This window comes from Callionymus lyra, chromosome 6 (genome assembly GCF_982586985.1).
Source record: "Callionymus lyra chromosome 6, fCalLyr1.hap1.1, whole genome shotgun sequence".
NCBI classification, from domain to species: domain Eukaryota; kingdom Metazoa; phylum Chordata; class Actinopteri; order Syngnathiformes; family Callionymidae; genus Callionymus; species Callionymus lyra.
This window is the reverse complement of record NC_141823.1, coordinates 3,064,543-3,082,651: the sequence shown is the minus strand read 5'-3', so window position 1 is coordinate 3,082,651 and position 18,109 is coordinate 3,064,543.

Sequence of the window (18,109 nt, the reverse complement as noted above, 5' to 3'; positions counted from 1 at the left end):
AACTTCATCAAGTGTATCATGAAGCCTTGTCAAGTGTTTCATGATACAGTGTCTTCCTCCGCTTCCTCATATTCTTTGGCTCCGATCTATTGATTCAAATAAACCTTGAATTATTTTCAATATTGAAAAAAAACATCTTGTGGCCTTGGAAACACACTGTATCACGATACTTCATCAAGTGTATCACGATACTTCATCAAGTTTTCATGATACTTCATCAAGTTTATCATGATACTTCATCAAGTGTATCACGATACAGTTGTCTTCATTCTCTCATTTAAATGTGCTGGTTTTGATCCACTAATTCACATAAATTTGTTTTTTATTTATTCCAAAAATAAATATTCTGAATATACAATGATACTTTATAGATAAACAATACACTCATATTAATGTAGAATGTACCACAATTGTATTCATGTATTCTCATATGGAGTAATCAAATATTTTCTTGAATAAATGTGAAAAGAATTAAGGACAACGTTGTGTTTTTTGCTTAAATTAAAATTTCAACTTTCATTAATGTTTGTTTTTCTCTGTGAATTCTTGGTTTACTTTTGGGGAAACAATTTCCTAAAGAAGACCTTTTGGGGATCAATATCTATAACTATCTATCTTTTTAAGATGAAGATGATGATGAAGATGGTGATAAAGATGATGAAGATGATGACGATGATGAAGAAGATGATGATGATGATGATGATGATGATGATGAAGATGATGATGATGATGATGATGATGATGATGATGATGATGATGATGATGATGAAGATGATGATGATGATGAAGATGATGATGATGATGATGATGATGATGATGATGATGATGATGATGATGATGATGATGATGACGATGATGATGATGATGAAGATGATGATGATGATGATGATGATGATGGTGATGATGATGAAGATGAAGATGATGATGATGATGATGATGATGATGATGATGATGATGATGATGATGAAGATGATGATGATGATGATGATGATGATGATGATGATGATGATGATGATGATGATGATGATGATGATGATGATCCTGATGATGATGATGATGATGATGATGATGAAGATGATGATGATGATGATGATGATGATGATGATGATGATGATGATGATGACGATGATGATGATGATGAAGATGATGATGATGATGATGATGATGATGATGGTGATGATGATGAAGATGATGATGATGATGATGATGATGATGATGATGATGATGATGATGATGATGAAGATGATGATGATGATGATGATGATGATGATGAAGATGATGATGATGATGATGATGATGATGATCCTGATGATGATGATGATAAAGAGATGAAGATGATGATGACAATGATGATGATGATGATGATCCTGATGATGATGATGATGATGATAAAGAGATGAAGATGATGATGACAATGATGATGATGATGATGATCCTGATGATGATGATGATGATGATGATGATGATAAAGAGATGAAGATGATGATGACAATGATGAAGATGATAAAGATGATGAAGATGATAAAGCTGAAGATGTGTTGCGTCAGAGGTAGGATGACCATGAAAGTGTCTATATTGAGTTGACGAGTCAGTGACCTTGACTGAACTATGGAAACATTGTGTGTGTGTGTGTGTGTAACTGACGGTGCTTGTTGTGTGTGTGTGTAACTGACGGTGCTTGTTGTTTGTGTGTGTAACTGACGGTGCTTGTTGTGTGTCTTTGTGTTGTTCAGATGTATGTTGTCTAATGATCGTAACTGTGATCATCAAAGAACCTTCACATCTTCAAACACACCTGTCGGAGGTGAAGAAGAAAACACGAGTGTGTTTGTCGTCATGAACGAGTGAGGCCACGACTCTGATGAATACAAGTGTTTATCCTCTTTTATCCCCTTTTTCCTCTTTTACTCAATTACATCCTTCCTTTCATCACTGATGACAATCGCTACACATCTGCAGACACACAACACATCACCACAGCTGGAGAGGATGGAATATATATACACACATATATACACACAGATATGCATATATGTACAAATATATATATACTGTATATATATATATATAACCATATATACATATATATACACATTTATACACATATATAGACACATATACACACATATGCACACATATACACATACACACATATACATATATACACATATATGCATATACACATATATACATTTATACACATATACACACATATACACATATATATACATATACAAATATATACACATATAAAAACACATATAAATATATATACACACATATATACACATATAAACATATACACTTATACACATATACACACATACACACATACACATATATATGTGTAACAATCAAACAATTGTGTCAAACAATTTCCCAAAGGAGACCTCCTGAGGGATCAATAAAGTTTTACCTTACCTTACCTTATATAGACACATATACATATACATATACATATACATATACATATCAATCGTTGTCTTGCATCTAAGAAAACTCTCCACCACGCCCTGGTGTTGCCCATGACCTCCCCCCACCAGGGCGGCGCCACAGGAGACGATCAGGAGCAATAAGTGAGGATCAGCCTCGTGGTCCCTGAGAAGACTTGACTTGTTTCTACTGATCCAGTGACTCAGATCCAGAAGAAGGATCCATTGATGATGTCTGGATGTTCAAAGTCTCTGTAAACACTTTGAATTCATCTTCTTTGTTTTAAGTTTCATTTTACATTTGCTTATTTTTTTATAATGTTTTATATTTTTGTAGTAAACGTAGAACTGGTTGTTTTTTGAAGTTAAATTCTTTTGTTGGTTTTTATTTTTTCTATTTTCAACAAATTTTTTTTTTCCATTGTTTTCTTTTTAAAATCCATTGCCGTCTGAGAGGATTAATCTTCATTATATATGTTTTTTTTGTTAAACACAAGCGTCACTCACCGCGCGTCATCAATCCAGGAAGTCTCCACCTCCAAGGGACTCGTTGTATGAACAAAGCTGGGCGTGTGTGTTTGTACAAAACTCTCTTTCCTTTAATTATAGACATTAGAAATGATCTTAAGCTCCGCCCACTGAAAACACTTTGTTCATCTGGAGATGAAATCTTGTTGACCATAACCACACCCCCTCTGCTGTGATTGCATCGAGGTTTGGCACCGCGCGTCATCAATCCAGGATGTATCCACCTCCAAGGGACTCGTTGTATGAACAAAGCTGGGCGTGTGTGTTTGTACAAAACTCTCTTTCCTTTAATTATAGACATTAGAAAATTATCTTAAGCTCCGCCCACTGAAAACAATTTGTTCATCTGGAGATGAAATCTTGTTGACCATAACCACACCCCCTCTGCTGTGATTGCATCGAGGTTTGTCACCGCACGTCATCAATCCAGGATGTCTCCACCTCCAAGGGACTCGTTGTATAAACAAAGCGTGATCACAGCTGGAGGAGGAGTGAAGCCATTATTACGTCATCATGGACTCTCGTAACCTCTCGTTCGTCCAGATTTCAGAGCAACTTTATAAAGTAATAAAGTGTAAAACATGGTCATGATGAGAAGTTACTGCGTCTTGAAGAACATTCACTACATGACACCAGAGTTGATCTTCGGTTAAACTTTCAATCCCTTTAATAATAATAATAACAGTCTGTGTACAATTGCTGACAACAAAATCTCATGTTCCTTATCTTATCTTAAACACTGACATCTTTACAGTCCATCATATCAACTATTGATCTTCATTCATCCGAGCTAACGATTCCGCGGCAGCAGAAAACAACTCGTGTTCATCGTGTTTTCATCTCCACTGGTTTATTTCTGACCTTCTTGTCGTCTTTGGACTTCAGTCTTGATGTCACGACTCGTTGCCAAATAATGGGCCAAACTTCCGCCGGTTCCCGGTGACGAAGTCATCTGGTTGATCCGAGCTTTCGCGCCACATAACGAGATCGGCCTCGGCTCCTCTTTAACGAGCGTTTAATGCGCGGCCGGCGCTCCGCGAGATGCGGCGGCGCCGTGTGGCGGCATCTGTCCGGAATGTTCCCGGCTGAAGCGGAATGAAGGTGACTTGTAATGGTTATTGTTTTGTCCCTCCGCCATTTAATCTCCTTTTAGAGAGCTTCATTAGGCGCCGCCGGAGCAAACGGCGCGCAGATAAAACCCGGTCGGCGAGCCAGGGACGCTCCCGGACTCCACAATCTTCATCACCTCGCGGCCTCGACAGCAGCAGCTGCGGCGCCGCGTCCACGCCCGGAATATTAATGCGGGCGTGGAACGTGCGTCTGTCGCGGTCCTGGTCGGCGTCGCTGTGAAGCGGCGTAATTATGACGGAGTGAACGTCCGAAAGTCTCTCTCGCGGCGCGTCCAACGACAATATGCGAGTCGTTTGGAGGTAAATATCATAAATGGTCCAGTCAGGTCTGGTTAGACGAGATCATGGACGCTCGTGCTCTGAAGGACGACTGTTTGTTTGAGTTAAAAACATGTTTGTGGCCTGAAATCAAACTCTAATGGTTTCTATTCTGCTCTCAATGTCAGTTTTGACTCTTTTATTCAACTTACTTGACATTGAAGTACTCACTAGAACACAGTATTTTCAGATGATTACTTCAATGTTTGGAAGAACTTTTCCTGGAACTAGATCAAATCATCATCAAACCTTCAATGAATGTATTTTGTTCCTTTTTTTTTTGTTTTAATTCATGTTTTTTTTTTACTTAAACAACTCATAAAGTTAAAGTTGAACTAAAGTGTGTATGTGCGTATGTTTCGTTGTGATGTGTGACTCTATTGTATCATCAGTGTGTGTGTTGTTGTGATGTGTGACTCTATTGTATCATCAGTGTGTGTGTGTTGTTGTGATGTGTGACTCTATTGTATCATCAGTGTGTGTGTTGTTGTGATGTGTGACTCTATTGTATCATCAGTGTGTGTGTGTTGTTGTGATGTGTGACTCTATTGTATCATCAGTGTGTGTTTGTACAAAATTCTCTTTTCATTGAAATACTGACATTAGAAAATAATCTTAAGCTCCGCCCACTGAAAACACTTTCTTCTTCTGGAGATGAAATCTTGTTGACCATAACCACACCCACTCTGCTGTGATTGGTCAAGTATGGAGTTTTGTCACTGCGCGTAGTCAATGGTCTCCAACTCCAAGTGACTCGTTGTATAAACAAAGTTTGACTACAGCTGGAGGAGGAGTGAAGCCATTATTACGTCATCATGGACTCTCGTAACCTCTCGTTCGTCCAGATTTCAGAGCAACTTTATAAAGTAATAAAGTGTAAAACATGTTCATGATAAGAAGTTACTGCGTCTTGAAGAACATTCACTACAGTTTTCTACTGATAACAAGTCACAGATGTTGTAATAACCACATAAAAAAAATCTAAAAGCTGTTGCGAGTTCGATTCACAGTCACAAAAATCAAGGTTAAAGGTTTATTAATTTTATTTTATTAAGTGTTGAAACTCAAAATATGTTCTAGTTTGAATCTGGCATGAAAACTACACACTAAAGTACACAATAGATATTAACTTGAACCTAACGTGTTTTATTCACAGCTTCACATAACGACTCCTTTATGGTCGACTCGTTCACGTTCCTCGAGTTCACACTTTGGGGGATTTATCGTCAAATTGTTCTGCGACTCTGCGACTCGAACGCTGTGACTCACTCACCCGTGAGCGGCTCATGGGTGAGTGAGTCACGAGTCTTCTGATGCCAAGAAACACTTCATCACTTTCTTCTTCTTCTGTGCAGAAACATCACAGTGAGTGACAGAGACGGTGATGCAGTCGAGCGTCTGACACGAACCTCAACAAAAAACCAGAGTCAGTGTTGTGTTGCCAACAAGAACCGCCTCACCCTCCTCACCCGCCTCACCCTCCTCACCCTCCTCACCCTCCTCACCCGCCTCACCCTCCTCACCCTCCTCACCCTCCTCACCCTCCTCACCCTCCTCACCCTCCTCACCCTCCTCACCCGCCTCACCCTCCTCACCCTCCTCACCCTCCTCACCCTCCTCACCCTCCTCACCCTCTTCACCCTCCTCACCCTCCTCACCCTCCTCACCCTCTTCACCCTCTTCACCCTCTTCACCCTCCTCACCCTCTTCACCCTCCTCACCCTCTTCACCCTCTTCACCCTCTTCACCCTCTTCACCCTCCTCACCCTCTTCACCCTCCTCACCCTCCTCACCCTCCTCACCCGCCTCACCCTCCTCACCCTCCTCACCCTCCTCACCCGCCTCACCCTCCTCACCCTCTTCTCCCTCTTCAGCCTCCTCACCCTCCTCACCCTCCTCAGCCACCTCACCCTCCTCACCCTCCTCACCCGCCTCACCCTCCTCACCCTCCTCACCCTCCTCACCCTCCTCACCCTCCTCACCCTCCTCACCCGCCTCACCCTCCTCACCCTCCTCACCCTCCTCACCCTCCTCACCCTCCTCACCCTCCTCACCCTCCTCACCCTCTTCTCCCTCTTCAGCCTCCTCACCCTCCTCACCCTCCTCACCCTCCTCACCCGCCTCACCCTCCTCACCCTCCTCACCCTCCTCACCCGCCTCACCCTCCTCACACTCCTCACCCGCCTCACCCTCCTCACCCGCCTCACCCTCCTCACACTCCTCACCCTCCTCACCCGCCTCACCCGCCTCACCCTCCGCACACTCCTCACCCTCCTCACCCTCCTCACCCTCCTCACCCGCCTCACCCGCCTCACCCTCCTCACACTCCTCACCCACCCACCCTCACCCGCCTAGCCTTATCACCCTCCTCACCCTCCTCACCTTCCTCACCCTCCTCACCCTCCTCACCCTCCTCACCCTCCTCACCCCCCTCACCCTCCTCACCCTCCTCACCCTCCTCACCCTCCTCACCCGCCTCACCCTCCTCACCCTCCTCACCTTCCTCACCCTCCTCACCCTCCTCACCCTCCTCACCCTCCTCACCCCCCTCACCCTCCTCACCCTCCTCACCCTCCTCACCTTCCTCACCCTCCTCACCCTCCTCACCCTCCTCACCCTCCTCACCCCCCTCACCCTCCTCACCCTCCTCACCCTCCTCACCCTCCTCACCCCCCTCACCCTCCTCACCCTCCTCACCCTCCTCACCCTCCTCACCCTCCTCATCCTCCTCACCCTCCTCACCCTCCTCACCCTCCTCATCCTCCTCACCCTCCTCACCCTCCTCACCCTCCTCACCCTCCTCATCCTCCTCACCCTCCTCATCCTCCTCACCCGCCTCACCCTCCTCACCCTCCTCACCCTCCTCATCCTCCTCACCCCTCCTCATCCTCCTCACCCACCCTCACCCTCCTCACCCGCCTCACCCTCCTCACCCTCCTCACCCTCCTCACCCTCCTCACCCTCTTCACCCTCCTCACCCTTCTCACCCTTCTCACCCTCCTCACCCTCCTCACCCTGCTCACCCTCCTCACCCGCCTCACCCTCCTCACCCTCCTCACCCTTCTCACCCTTCTCACCCGCCTCACCCTCCTCACCCTCCTCACCCTCCTCACCCACCCTCACCCTCCTCACCCTCCTCACCCTTCTCACCCTTCTCACCCTCCTCACCCTCCTCACCCTCCTCACCCTCCTCACCCTCCTCACCCTTCTCACCCTTCTCACCCGCCTCACCCTCCTCACCCTCCTCACCCTCCTCACCCACCCTCACCCTCCTCACCCTCCTCACCCTTCTCACCCTTCTCACCCTCCTCACCCTCCTCACCCTCCTCACCCTCCTCACCCACCCTCACCCTCCTCACCCTCCTCACCCTCCTCACCCTCCTCACCCTTCTCACCCTTCTCACCCTCCTCACCCTCCTCACCCTCCTCACCCTCCTCACCCTCTTCACCCTCCTCACCCTTCTCACCCTTCTCACCCTCCTCACCCTCCTCACCCTCCTCACCCTCCTCATCCTCCTCACCCCTCCTCATCCTCCTCACCCACCCTCACCCTCCTCACCCGCCTCACCCTCCTCACCCTCCTCACCCTCCTCACCCTCCTCACCCTCTTCACCCTCCTCACCCTTCTCACCCTTCTCACCCTCCTCACCCTCCTCACCCTCCTCACCCTCCTCACCCCCCTCACCCTCCTCACCCTCCTCACCCTCCTCACCCTCCTCACCCCCCTCACCCTCCTCACCCTCCTCACCCTCCTCACCCTCCTCACCCTCCTCATCCTCCTCACCCTCCTCACCCTCCTCACCCTCCTCATCCTCCTCACCCTCCTCACCCTCCTCACCCTCCTCACCCTCCTCATCCTCCTCACCCTCCTCATCCTCCTCACCCGCCTCACCCTCCTCACCCTCCTCACCCTCCTCACCCACCCTCACCCTCCTCACCCTCCTCACCCTTCTCACCCTTCTCACCCGCCTCACCCTCCTCACCCTCCTCACCCTCCTCACCCTCTTCACCCACCGTCACACTCCTCACCCTCCTCACCCTCCTCACCCGCCTCACCCACCTCACCCGCCTCACCCTCCTCACCCTCCTCACCCTCCTCACCCTCCCACCCGACGAGAACTCGGGTGATTCCGATCCAATCTCTCCTCGCATCAAAGCCGCAGACAACAGAGTGAATTCAAATGAAGCCAATCTCTCTGACCCCCGGCTCGGGTTTTGGCGGGACCGGAGGTGGAAGCCATTTTGGATGTGATTGGTTTCGTTGTGAGGGGCGCGGTGGAGACGCGGCGCCGGTTATTAGGACGGACACGGAGGAGGCGGAGGGCGGTGGAGGCGGCGGCGCCGCCGGCTCCGGGAGCGGCGTTTGGGCATATCAGCCGGAGCAGATTGCGAGGTCTGAGTGGCTATTAAAAGTGACAGGAAGGAGGCCTTGGAGTTGGTGAGCCGCCTGATTACACCCCCCCCCCCCCCCCTCCTATTGACTGTGGTTAGGATGTAGCTTCCATTTCCTGCCCAAATAAATTAAAAGTCAGAAGTAATTTGCCTGATGGGGGGGATGCAGGTGTTCGCTCCATCTCATCTCGTGTTGTTCGCTTCAAAGTTCCTGAATCAAAAATCTCCAGCCTGGAAATCAATCGAACCTTCGGCTCTTTGATAAGGACGGGGGGGCTTTACTTCAGCCGCCGACGCTTCTGGGGCGCCCGGCAGAAAGGAAAAGGTGGGGATTTGATTAAAGGGGGAGATAAGGTGGGAGATTGAGGTCTTGTTCTTGCCACGGGAAAGATCAAGGCGTGTAATCTGCTGCTAGCGTGTCCTCGCCGCCGCCGCCGCCGCCGCCGCCGCCATCATTGTCTGACACGCCGTCGCCCCGGCTTTCCAGTGACATCTGATAAACAGGAAAGTAAGAAGAGGAAACACTTTGCTTTGCTCTCGAGATTTGTTGACGCCACGACGCATCAGCCGCTGGATGCTGGAGACGAACAAACCGTCCACAGGTTCTTCGTCGCTCGCCGCTGTTTGGCCAGTGAACTGGTAGAACCTGTAGGAATATGATATTCTCTACACAACGGAGAGACATTATCTCTGCCGGTGTTGAAGTAGAGTTCGAGATCACGTCTGTATCTATAGGTATCAGAGTAGCAGGACTTACTTTTGCCCACAAGCTCTTTGTTTGGTGGAAACGATCCAAGATCGAAAGTCTAAAGCCCTACTCACACGGGATAAGTGACTTCTGTAAAATAGTTATTTTTACTGACATCACCTAGAGATACAGATGTAAAAAGCAATCACTGAAAGAGAAAGTTAGTTTAACCAAGCATTACGTTTAGAGAAGATAAAGTGAACAACTGTTTATTTTCTTTCATTTATCAACTTGTGCAGACGCTCATCAGCGAGAGCTGCACATAAATTTGCCCCAACATTATTCTTACAGAAGAGACACAGTTACAGTTGTGTAACCGAGTGTATTCGTGCGGGATACAACGAGGTTTGAACTTAGTTTGTAGCCGTGCAGCGCGCACATCTTCTTTACCATTATCATTTGGAACACCTTTTCAACCCCTTCAAAATAAAACAGCAGAAGTAAATATTAACACAAGTGCCTAGACGTCTGTTACAGTGAAACATATGCGGCATTTAGAATCACAAATACAGAGATTCGGATTTGCACGGGACTAGTTTTATCACCCGACGACTGTGTTTGGTGAACTACAGTCGTTATTTGAATTATTACCGATTTTCCAGACTATAAGTGGCAGTTTTTTGTCATAGTTTGTCCGGGAGTACGACTTATACTCTGGAGCGACTTATGTGTGAAATTATTACCACATTATTAGCGGTATATCATTTCACATGTTATTTTCACACTAAACCGCCAGAGGGCGCTCTAGGCCTGTGTTGATCATTTCCACGTAGAAGAGGAAGCATCATCTACCTCCGGAGTTAGTTAGTTGTTTAAAAGTGACACGAGGATGAAGAGTTATTTGGAGTTACACGGATGGTTTGGTAAACTAGTTAGTTATTGATGCTATAGTTCTCTGAATAACTCTTCATATGTTATGTTAACATACCAGGTTCTCACTTCATGTAACGTAACATTATTCTGTTGTTGCCTCTAGTTTTATTTTAACTTGTCTTTCAAGATCACATGTCTGTTCTTGGATTTTATCAAATCAATTTCCCCCAAAAATGCGACTTATACTCCAGTGCGACTTATATATGTTTTTTACTTCTTTATTATGCATTTTATGGCTGGAGATACTTGTACTCCGGAGACACTTATATTTCGGAGAATATGGTACATTCGTACGTGATTAAAAGTTAAGACATTCTCCGTAATTCTAACAAATCACCAGAGGTCCTCAGGTTATACTTATCCCGTGAGAATTGGACATAAGACTCAAGAACAATAGTTGATGCCAAACATCTGTTTCTATGACATGAGTTAAGATTCCAGTAAAGTAACATCTTGAAGAATCATTGCCCAGAGACATCCTGCTGTAACATTGTGTACTTAGTTCAACTAAATAATCAACTCCTCTCACTTGTTGTGTCGGGATGATAATGAATGCCGTTCATACAAAACTCTGCAGCCAGAATTCTGAGCCGCTCTAGTAGAAGAACTCACATTTCTCCTTCAAACTCTTCACTGGCTGCTCTAGTAGAAGAACTCACATTTCTCCTTCAAACTCTTCACTGGCTGCTCTAGTAGAAGAACTCACATTTCTCCTTCAAACTCTTCACTGGCTGCTCTAGTAGAAGAACTCACATTTCTCCTTCAAACTCTTCACTGGCCGCTCTAGTAGAAGAACTCACATTTCTCCTTCAAACTCTTCACTGGCCGCTCTAGTAGAAGAACTCACATTTCTCCTTCAAACTCTTCACTGGCTGCTCTAGTAGAAGAACTCACATTTCTCCTTCAAACTCTTCACTGGCTGCTCTAGTAGAAGAACTCACATTTCTCCTTCAAACTCTTCACTGGCCGCTCTAGTAGAAGAACTCACATTTCTCCTTCAAACTCTTCACTGGCCGCTCTAGTAGAAGAACTCACATTTCTCCTTCAAACTCTTCACTGGCCGCTCTAGTAGAAGAACTCACATTTCTCCTTCAAACTCTTCACTGGCCGCTCTAGTAGAAGAACTCACATTTCTCCTTCAAACTCTTCACTGGCTGCCAGTTTCTTTCAGGATCATTTTAAAATTCTGGTTCTTAATTTCAGATCTATTCATGGTCAGACCTTCCATCAGTGATCTGATCCAGACTTACACCCCAGCTCGGGCTCTGAGGTCTGTGGATCAGAATCTACTGATGGTTCCTGAACTTCCGGACCAGAGGAGAGAAATCCTTCCAGACTGTTGCTCCTAAGCTTTGGAACCATCTCTGTGTTTGATGATCTACTGACTCCTTCAAGAAACATCTGTGTTTGATGATCTACTGACTCCTTCAAGAAACATCTGTGTTTGATGATCTACTGACTCCTTCAAGAAACATCTGTGTTTGATGATCTACTGACTCCTTCAAGAAACATCTGTGTTTGATGATCTACTGACTCCTTCAAGAAACATCTGTGTGTTTGATGATCTACTGACTCCTTCAAGAAACATCTGAGTTTGATGATCTACTGACTCCTTCAAGAAACATCTGTGTTTGATGATCTACTGACTCCTTCAAGAAACATCTGTGTTTGATGATCTACTGACTCCTTCAAGAAACATCTGTGTTTGATGATCTACTGACTCCTTCAAGAAACATCTGTGTTTGATGATCTACTGACTCCTTCAAGAAACATCTGTGTTTGATGATCTACTGACTCCTTCAAGAAACATCTGTGGTTGATGATCTACTGACTCCTTCAAGAAACATCTCAAGACACTTTGATTTGAGCTTTTCCCTGATTCTCTAAAACTCTTGTGTTGGTCTCAGTGTTGTGTTAAAGTTTAAAGTATATATTTTATTGAGTATTGTTTTGATAGTTAAAGCGCTTTGTGACCCTGGTCCGCTCTATAAATATAAATTACTTACTTACTTATTTACAAGGATAACCTTGTGTGTTCCAGAACTATGGAAATAGTCAATAAACTCCAGCCATCCTGCTGGTTCTGTGAACCTGTTGTCTTTAGGCCACAACACTAGTCGCTGGAATACAGAAGACAACATCAAGAAGAAGGTGTTTGGATCTCAGAGACACATCGACTGTTTATGTTTCATCAGATCATTAGAACAGGAGCTTTGAATTCATAGTCGTTATCGTCATGGTAACATCCAGCACTTCTGCACGACAGACCTGATTAACCTGTGTCAGGTGAAGTGATGAGTTCACTCAGAGGGAGTGAAGGTAAAAAAGTGAGTTTACATCTGAGACCCCTTAAACTGGATCAGGGGCGAGATGATACAGTGGTGACTGAGGACTAGAGGACACAGTGATACTGAGGACGAGAGGATACAGTGATGACTGAGGATGAGAGGATACAGTGATGACTGAGGACTAGAGGACACAGTGATACTGAGGACGAGAGGATACAGTGATGACTGAGGATGAGAGGATACAGTGATGACTGAGGACGAGAGGATACAGTGATGACTGAGGACGAGAGGATACAGTGATGACTGAGGATGAGAGGATACAGTGATGACTGAGGACGGGAGGATACAGTGATGACTGAGGATGAGAGGATACAGTGATGACTGAGGATGAGAGGATACAGTGATGACTGAGGACGAGAGGATACAGTGATGACTGAGGATGAGAGGATACAGTGATGACTGAGGATGAGAGGATACAGTGATGACTGAGGACGAGAGGATACAGTGATGACTTAGGACGAGAGGATAAAGTGATGACTGAGGACGAGAGGATACAGTGATGACTGAGGACGAGAGGATACAGTGATGACTGAGGATGAGAGGATAAAGTGATGACCGAGGACGAGAGGATACAGTGATGACTGAGGACGAGAGGATACAGTGATGACTGAGGATGAGAGGATACAGTGATGACTGAGGACGAGAGGATACAGTGATGACTGAGGATGAGAGGATACAGTGATGACTGAGGATGAGAGGATACAGTGATGACTGAGGACGAGAGGATACAGTGATGACTGAGGATGAGAGGATACAGTGATGACTGAGGACGAGAGGATACAGTGATGACTGAGGACGAGAGGATACAGTGATGACTTAGGACGAGAGGATACAGTGATGACTGAGGACGAGAGGATACAGTGATGACTTAGGACGAGAGGATAAAGTGATGACTGAGGACGAGAGGATACAGTGATGACTGAGGACGAGAGGATACAGTGATGACTGAGGATGAGAGGATACAGTGATGACTTAGGACGAGAGGATAAAGTGATGACTGAGGACGAGAGGATACAGTGATGACTGAGGACGAGAGGATACAGTGATGACTTAGGACGAGAGGATAAAGTGATGACTGAGGACGAGAGGATACAGTGATGACTGAGGACGAGAGGATACAGTGATGACTGAGGATGAGAGGATAAAGTGATGACCGAGGACGAGAGGATACAGTGATGACTTAGGACGAGAGGATAAAGTGATGACTGAGGACGAGAGGATACAGTGATGACTTAGGACGAGAGGATACAGTGATGACTGAGGATGAGAGGATAAAGTGATGACTGAGGATGAGAGGATACAGTGATGACTGAGGATGAGAGGATAAAGTGATGACTGAGGACGAGAGGATAAAGTGATGACTGAGGACGAGAGGATACAGTGATGACTGAGGACGAGAGGATACAGTGATGACTTAGGACGAGAGGATAAAGTGATGACTGAGGACGAGAGGATACAGTGATGACTGAGGAAGAGAGGATACAGTGATGACTGAGGATGAGAGGATACAGTGATGAATGAGGACAAGAGGATACAGTGATGACTGAGGACGAGAGGATACAGTGATGACTTAGGACGAGAGGATACAGTGATGAATGAGGACAAGAGGATACAGTGATGACTGAGGACGAGGGGATACAGTGATGACTGAGGATGAGAGGATACAGTGATGATTGAGGACAAGAAGATGCAGTGATGACTGAGGATGAGAGGATACAGTGATGACTGAGGACGAGAGGATGACCTGATTATGACCATGACGTCTTTAACCTTGACTGAATCCATCCTCCAACGTACCTCATACCCCTAGGACCCCTTAACCTGGATCAGAAGCTAGATGAGACATTCTTCAAGGACTTCCTAAACACATCTTGTGTAGTCTTAGCTCACATTTAGTTTAATAATTTGTAATTCAGAACACATTTTAAGATCATAAAGTATGTATTCAAGTCCTGTGTGAGCCATGTTTTCTATGGCGTTATATCAGGAAACATATTCCTTCTCCGCTCTGGTGAGATCTGTGTCCACGGCAGCATCCTCTCGGTCGCCTCCTGCACTCACTCGAGCGAACCCTTGAACATCAAACGTGCTTTCATGCCTCTCTCCTTCTAAATGGCAGTGTTTGTACAACACCAGGAATCCAAAACCTTCCCCTGCCGCCACTCGCAGGGAGCCGCGGTATCATTTAGCCTCCCACACCCGCCGCATTATACCCTGCTACGCCGACCCGGCCTCCTCCGAGAGGAGCTCAGAGGCCGCGGGTGTAGGTGGGTGGAAGGAAAAAACCCAGTCATGCTGTTTTCCTCTTCAAACACGGCAAATAAAAAGCAAGAACACAAACCTACTGCAGACGCTGGTTTTTTCTCCGCACTCACCGCCGAGACTCTGCGGGTGAGTCCGTACTTTTACCTTCGTTAATTTTAGATGTTGTTTACATCCCTGTGTAAGCGCTCCCCGGAGAAAGGTTAATGACTCGCCCTTTTTTTTTTCCAGCACCAGAACTGCCCGGTGAACCCGTCGTTACGACTCCCGTAGAATGATAGTTAGATCCGTGTGAGCAGCACTGGATTCATGGGCTGGTTCTTATCTTAGGTTACGAGGATCAGGGTCTCCTTCTGCTGGGGTTGTTGACATGTGGCCAGAAGGTTAAGGAGGACCACACTGTCTTGAGGAACAATGGACACTTTCTACAGTGGTGACTGAGGATGACAGGATACAGTAATAACTGAGGATGAGAGGATACAGTGATGACCGAGGATCAGTTTTATCTTGTCCTTTAAAGTATATACTTTATTGAATATTGTTTTGATTGTTTAAGCGCTTTGTGACCCTGGTCTGGAAAAGCGCTATATAAATAAAAATGACTTACTTACATACTTACTTACTTACAGTGATGACTGAGGACGAGAGGATACAGTGATGAATGAGAGGATACAGTAATAACTGAGGACGAGAGGATACAGTGATGAATGAGAGGATACAGTGATGACTGAGGATGAGAGGATACAGTGATGACTGAGGACGAGAGGATACAGTGATGACTGAGGATGAGAGGATACAGTGATGACTCTCCAGAAGAACCACCCAAACACAGACCAGATTCACCTGCACACAAGATGGAAAAGAGATAAACTTTTCTCAATAACTGGTTGAATAAAAGATTCCATGAATCTGAAAATAAGATCTCGACCACACCGTCTTGAGTCACAATAGAGCTGTGTCTCAAATCACATACTTGTGTACTTAAACTTAGTATTGATAGTGCATAAGTGCGTCTCAATTCTTAGTTTGTAAGTGTAGTGCTTCATACACACTAGATTGTCACTAAAACACACACAAAACTGAGTATGGATCGATGGACACTTTCTACACTAAACGACTCCATCTTAGTGACGTTGACCTTGTAAACAGAGTCTTCATTATTTCCCAGAAGCTTCAGGACCTGGAGTGAGTACATCAGGACCTGGAGTGAGTATATCAGGACCTGGAGTGAGTACATCAGGACCTGGAGTGAGTACATCAGGACCTGGAGTGAATACATCAGGACCTGGAGTGAGTACATCAGGACCTGGAGTGAATACATCAGGACCTGGAGTGAGTACATCAGGACCTGGAGTGAGTACATCAGGACCTGGAGTGAGTACATCAGGACCTGGAGTGAGTACATCAGGACCTGGAGTGAGTACATCAGGACCTGGAGTGAGTACATCAGGACCTGGAGTGAGTACATCAGGACCTGGAGTGAGTACACCAGGACCTGGAGTGAGTACATCAGGACCTGGAGTGAGTACATCAGGACCTGGAGTGAGTACATCAGGACCTGGAGTGAGTACATCAGGACCTGGAGTGAGTACATCAGGACCTGGAGTGAGTACATCAGGACCTGGAGTGAATACATCAGGACCTGGAGTGAATACATCAGGACCTGGAGTGAGTACATCAGGACCTGGAGTGAGTATATCAGGACCTGGAGTGAATACATCAGGACCTGGAGTGAGTACATCAGGACCTCGAGTGAGTACATCAGGACCTGGAGTGAGTACATCAGGACCGGGAGTGAGTACATCAGGACCTGGAGTGAGTACATCAGGACCTGGAGTGAGTATATCAGGACCTGGAGTGAGTACATCAGGACCTGGAGTGAGTACATCAGGACCTGGAGTGAGTATATCAGGACCTGGAGTGAGTACATCAGGACCTGGAGTGAGTACATCAGGACCTGGAGTGAATACATCAGGACCTGGAGTGAATACATCAGGACCTGGAGTGAGTACATCAGGACCTGGAGTGAGTATATCAGGACCTGGAGTGAATACATCAGGACCTGGAGTGAGTACATCAGGACCTGGAGTGAGTACATCAGGACCTGGAGTGAATACATCAGGACCTGGAGTGAATACATCAGGACCTGGAGTGAGTACATCAGGACCTGGAGTGAGTATATCAGGACCTGGAGTGAATACATCAGGACCTGGAGTGAGTACATCAGGACCTCGAGTGAGTACATCAGGACCTGGAGTGAGTACATCAGGACCGGGAGTGAGTACATCAGGACCTGGAGTGAGTACATCAGGACCTGGAGTGAGTATATCAGGACCTGGAGTGAGTACATCAGGACCTGGAGTGAGTACATCAGGACCTGGAGTGAGTATATCAGGACCTGGAGTGAGTACATCAGGACCTGGAGTGAGTACATCAGGACCTGGAGTGAGTACATCAGGACCTGGAGTGAGTACATCAGGACCTGGAGTGAGTACATCAGGACCTTGAGTAAGTACATCAGGACCTGGAGTGAGTACATCAGGACCTGGAGTGAATACATCAGGACCTGGAGTGAATACATCAGGACCTGGAGTGAGTACATCAGGACCTGGAGTGAGTATATCAGGACCTGGAGTGAATACATCAGGACCTGGAGTGAGTACATCAGGACCTGGAGTGAGTACATCAGGACCTGGAGTGAGTACATCAGGACCTGGAGTGAGTACATCAGGACCTGGAGTGAGTACATCAGGACCTGGAGTGAGTACATCAGGACCTGGAGTGAGTACATCAGGACCTGGAGTGAGTACATCAGGACCTGGAGTGAGTACATCAGGACCTTGAGTAAGTACATCAGGACCTGGAGTGAGTACATCAGGACCTGGAGTGAATACATCAGGACCTGGAGTGAATACATCAGGACCTGGAGTGAGTACATCAGGACCTGGAGTGAGTATATCAGGACCTGGAGTGAATACATCAGGACCTGGAGTGAGTACATCAGGACCTGGAGTGAGTACATCAGGACCTGGAGTGAGTACATCAGGACCTGGAGTGAGTACATCAGGACCTGGAGTG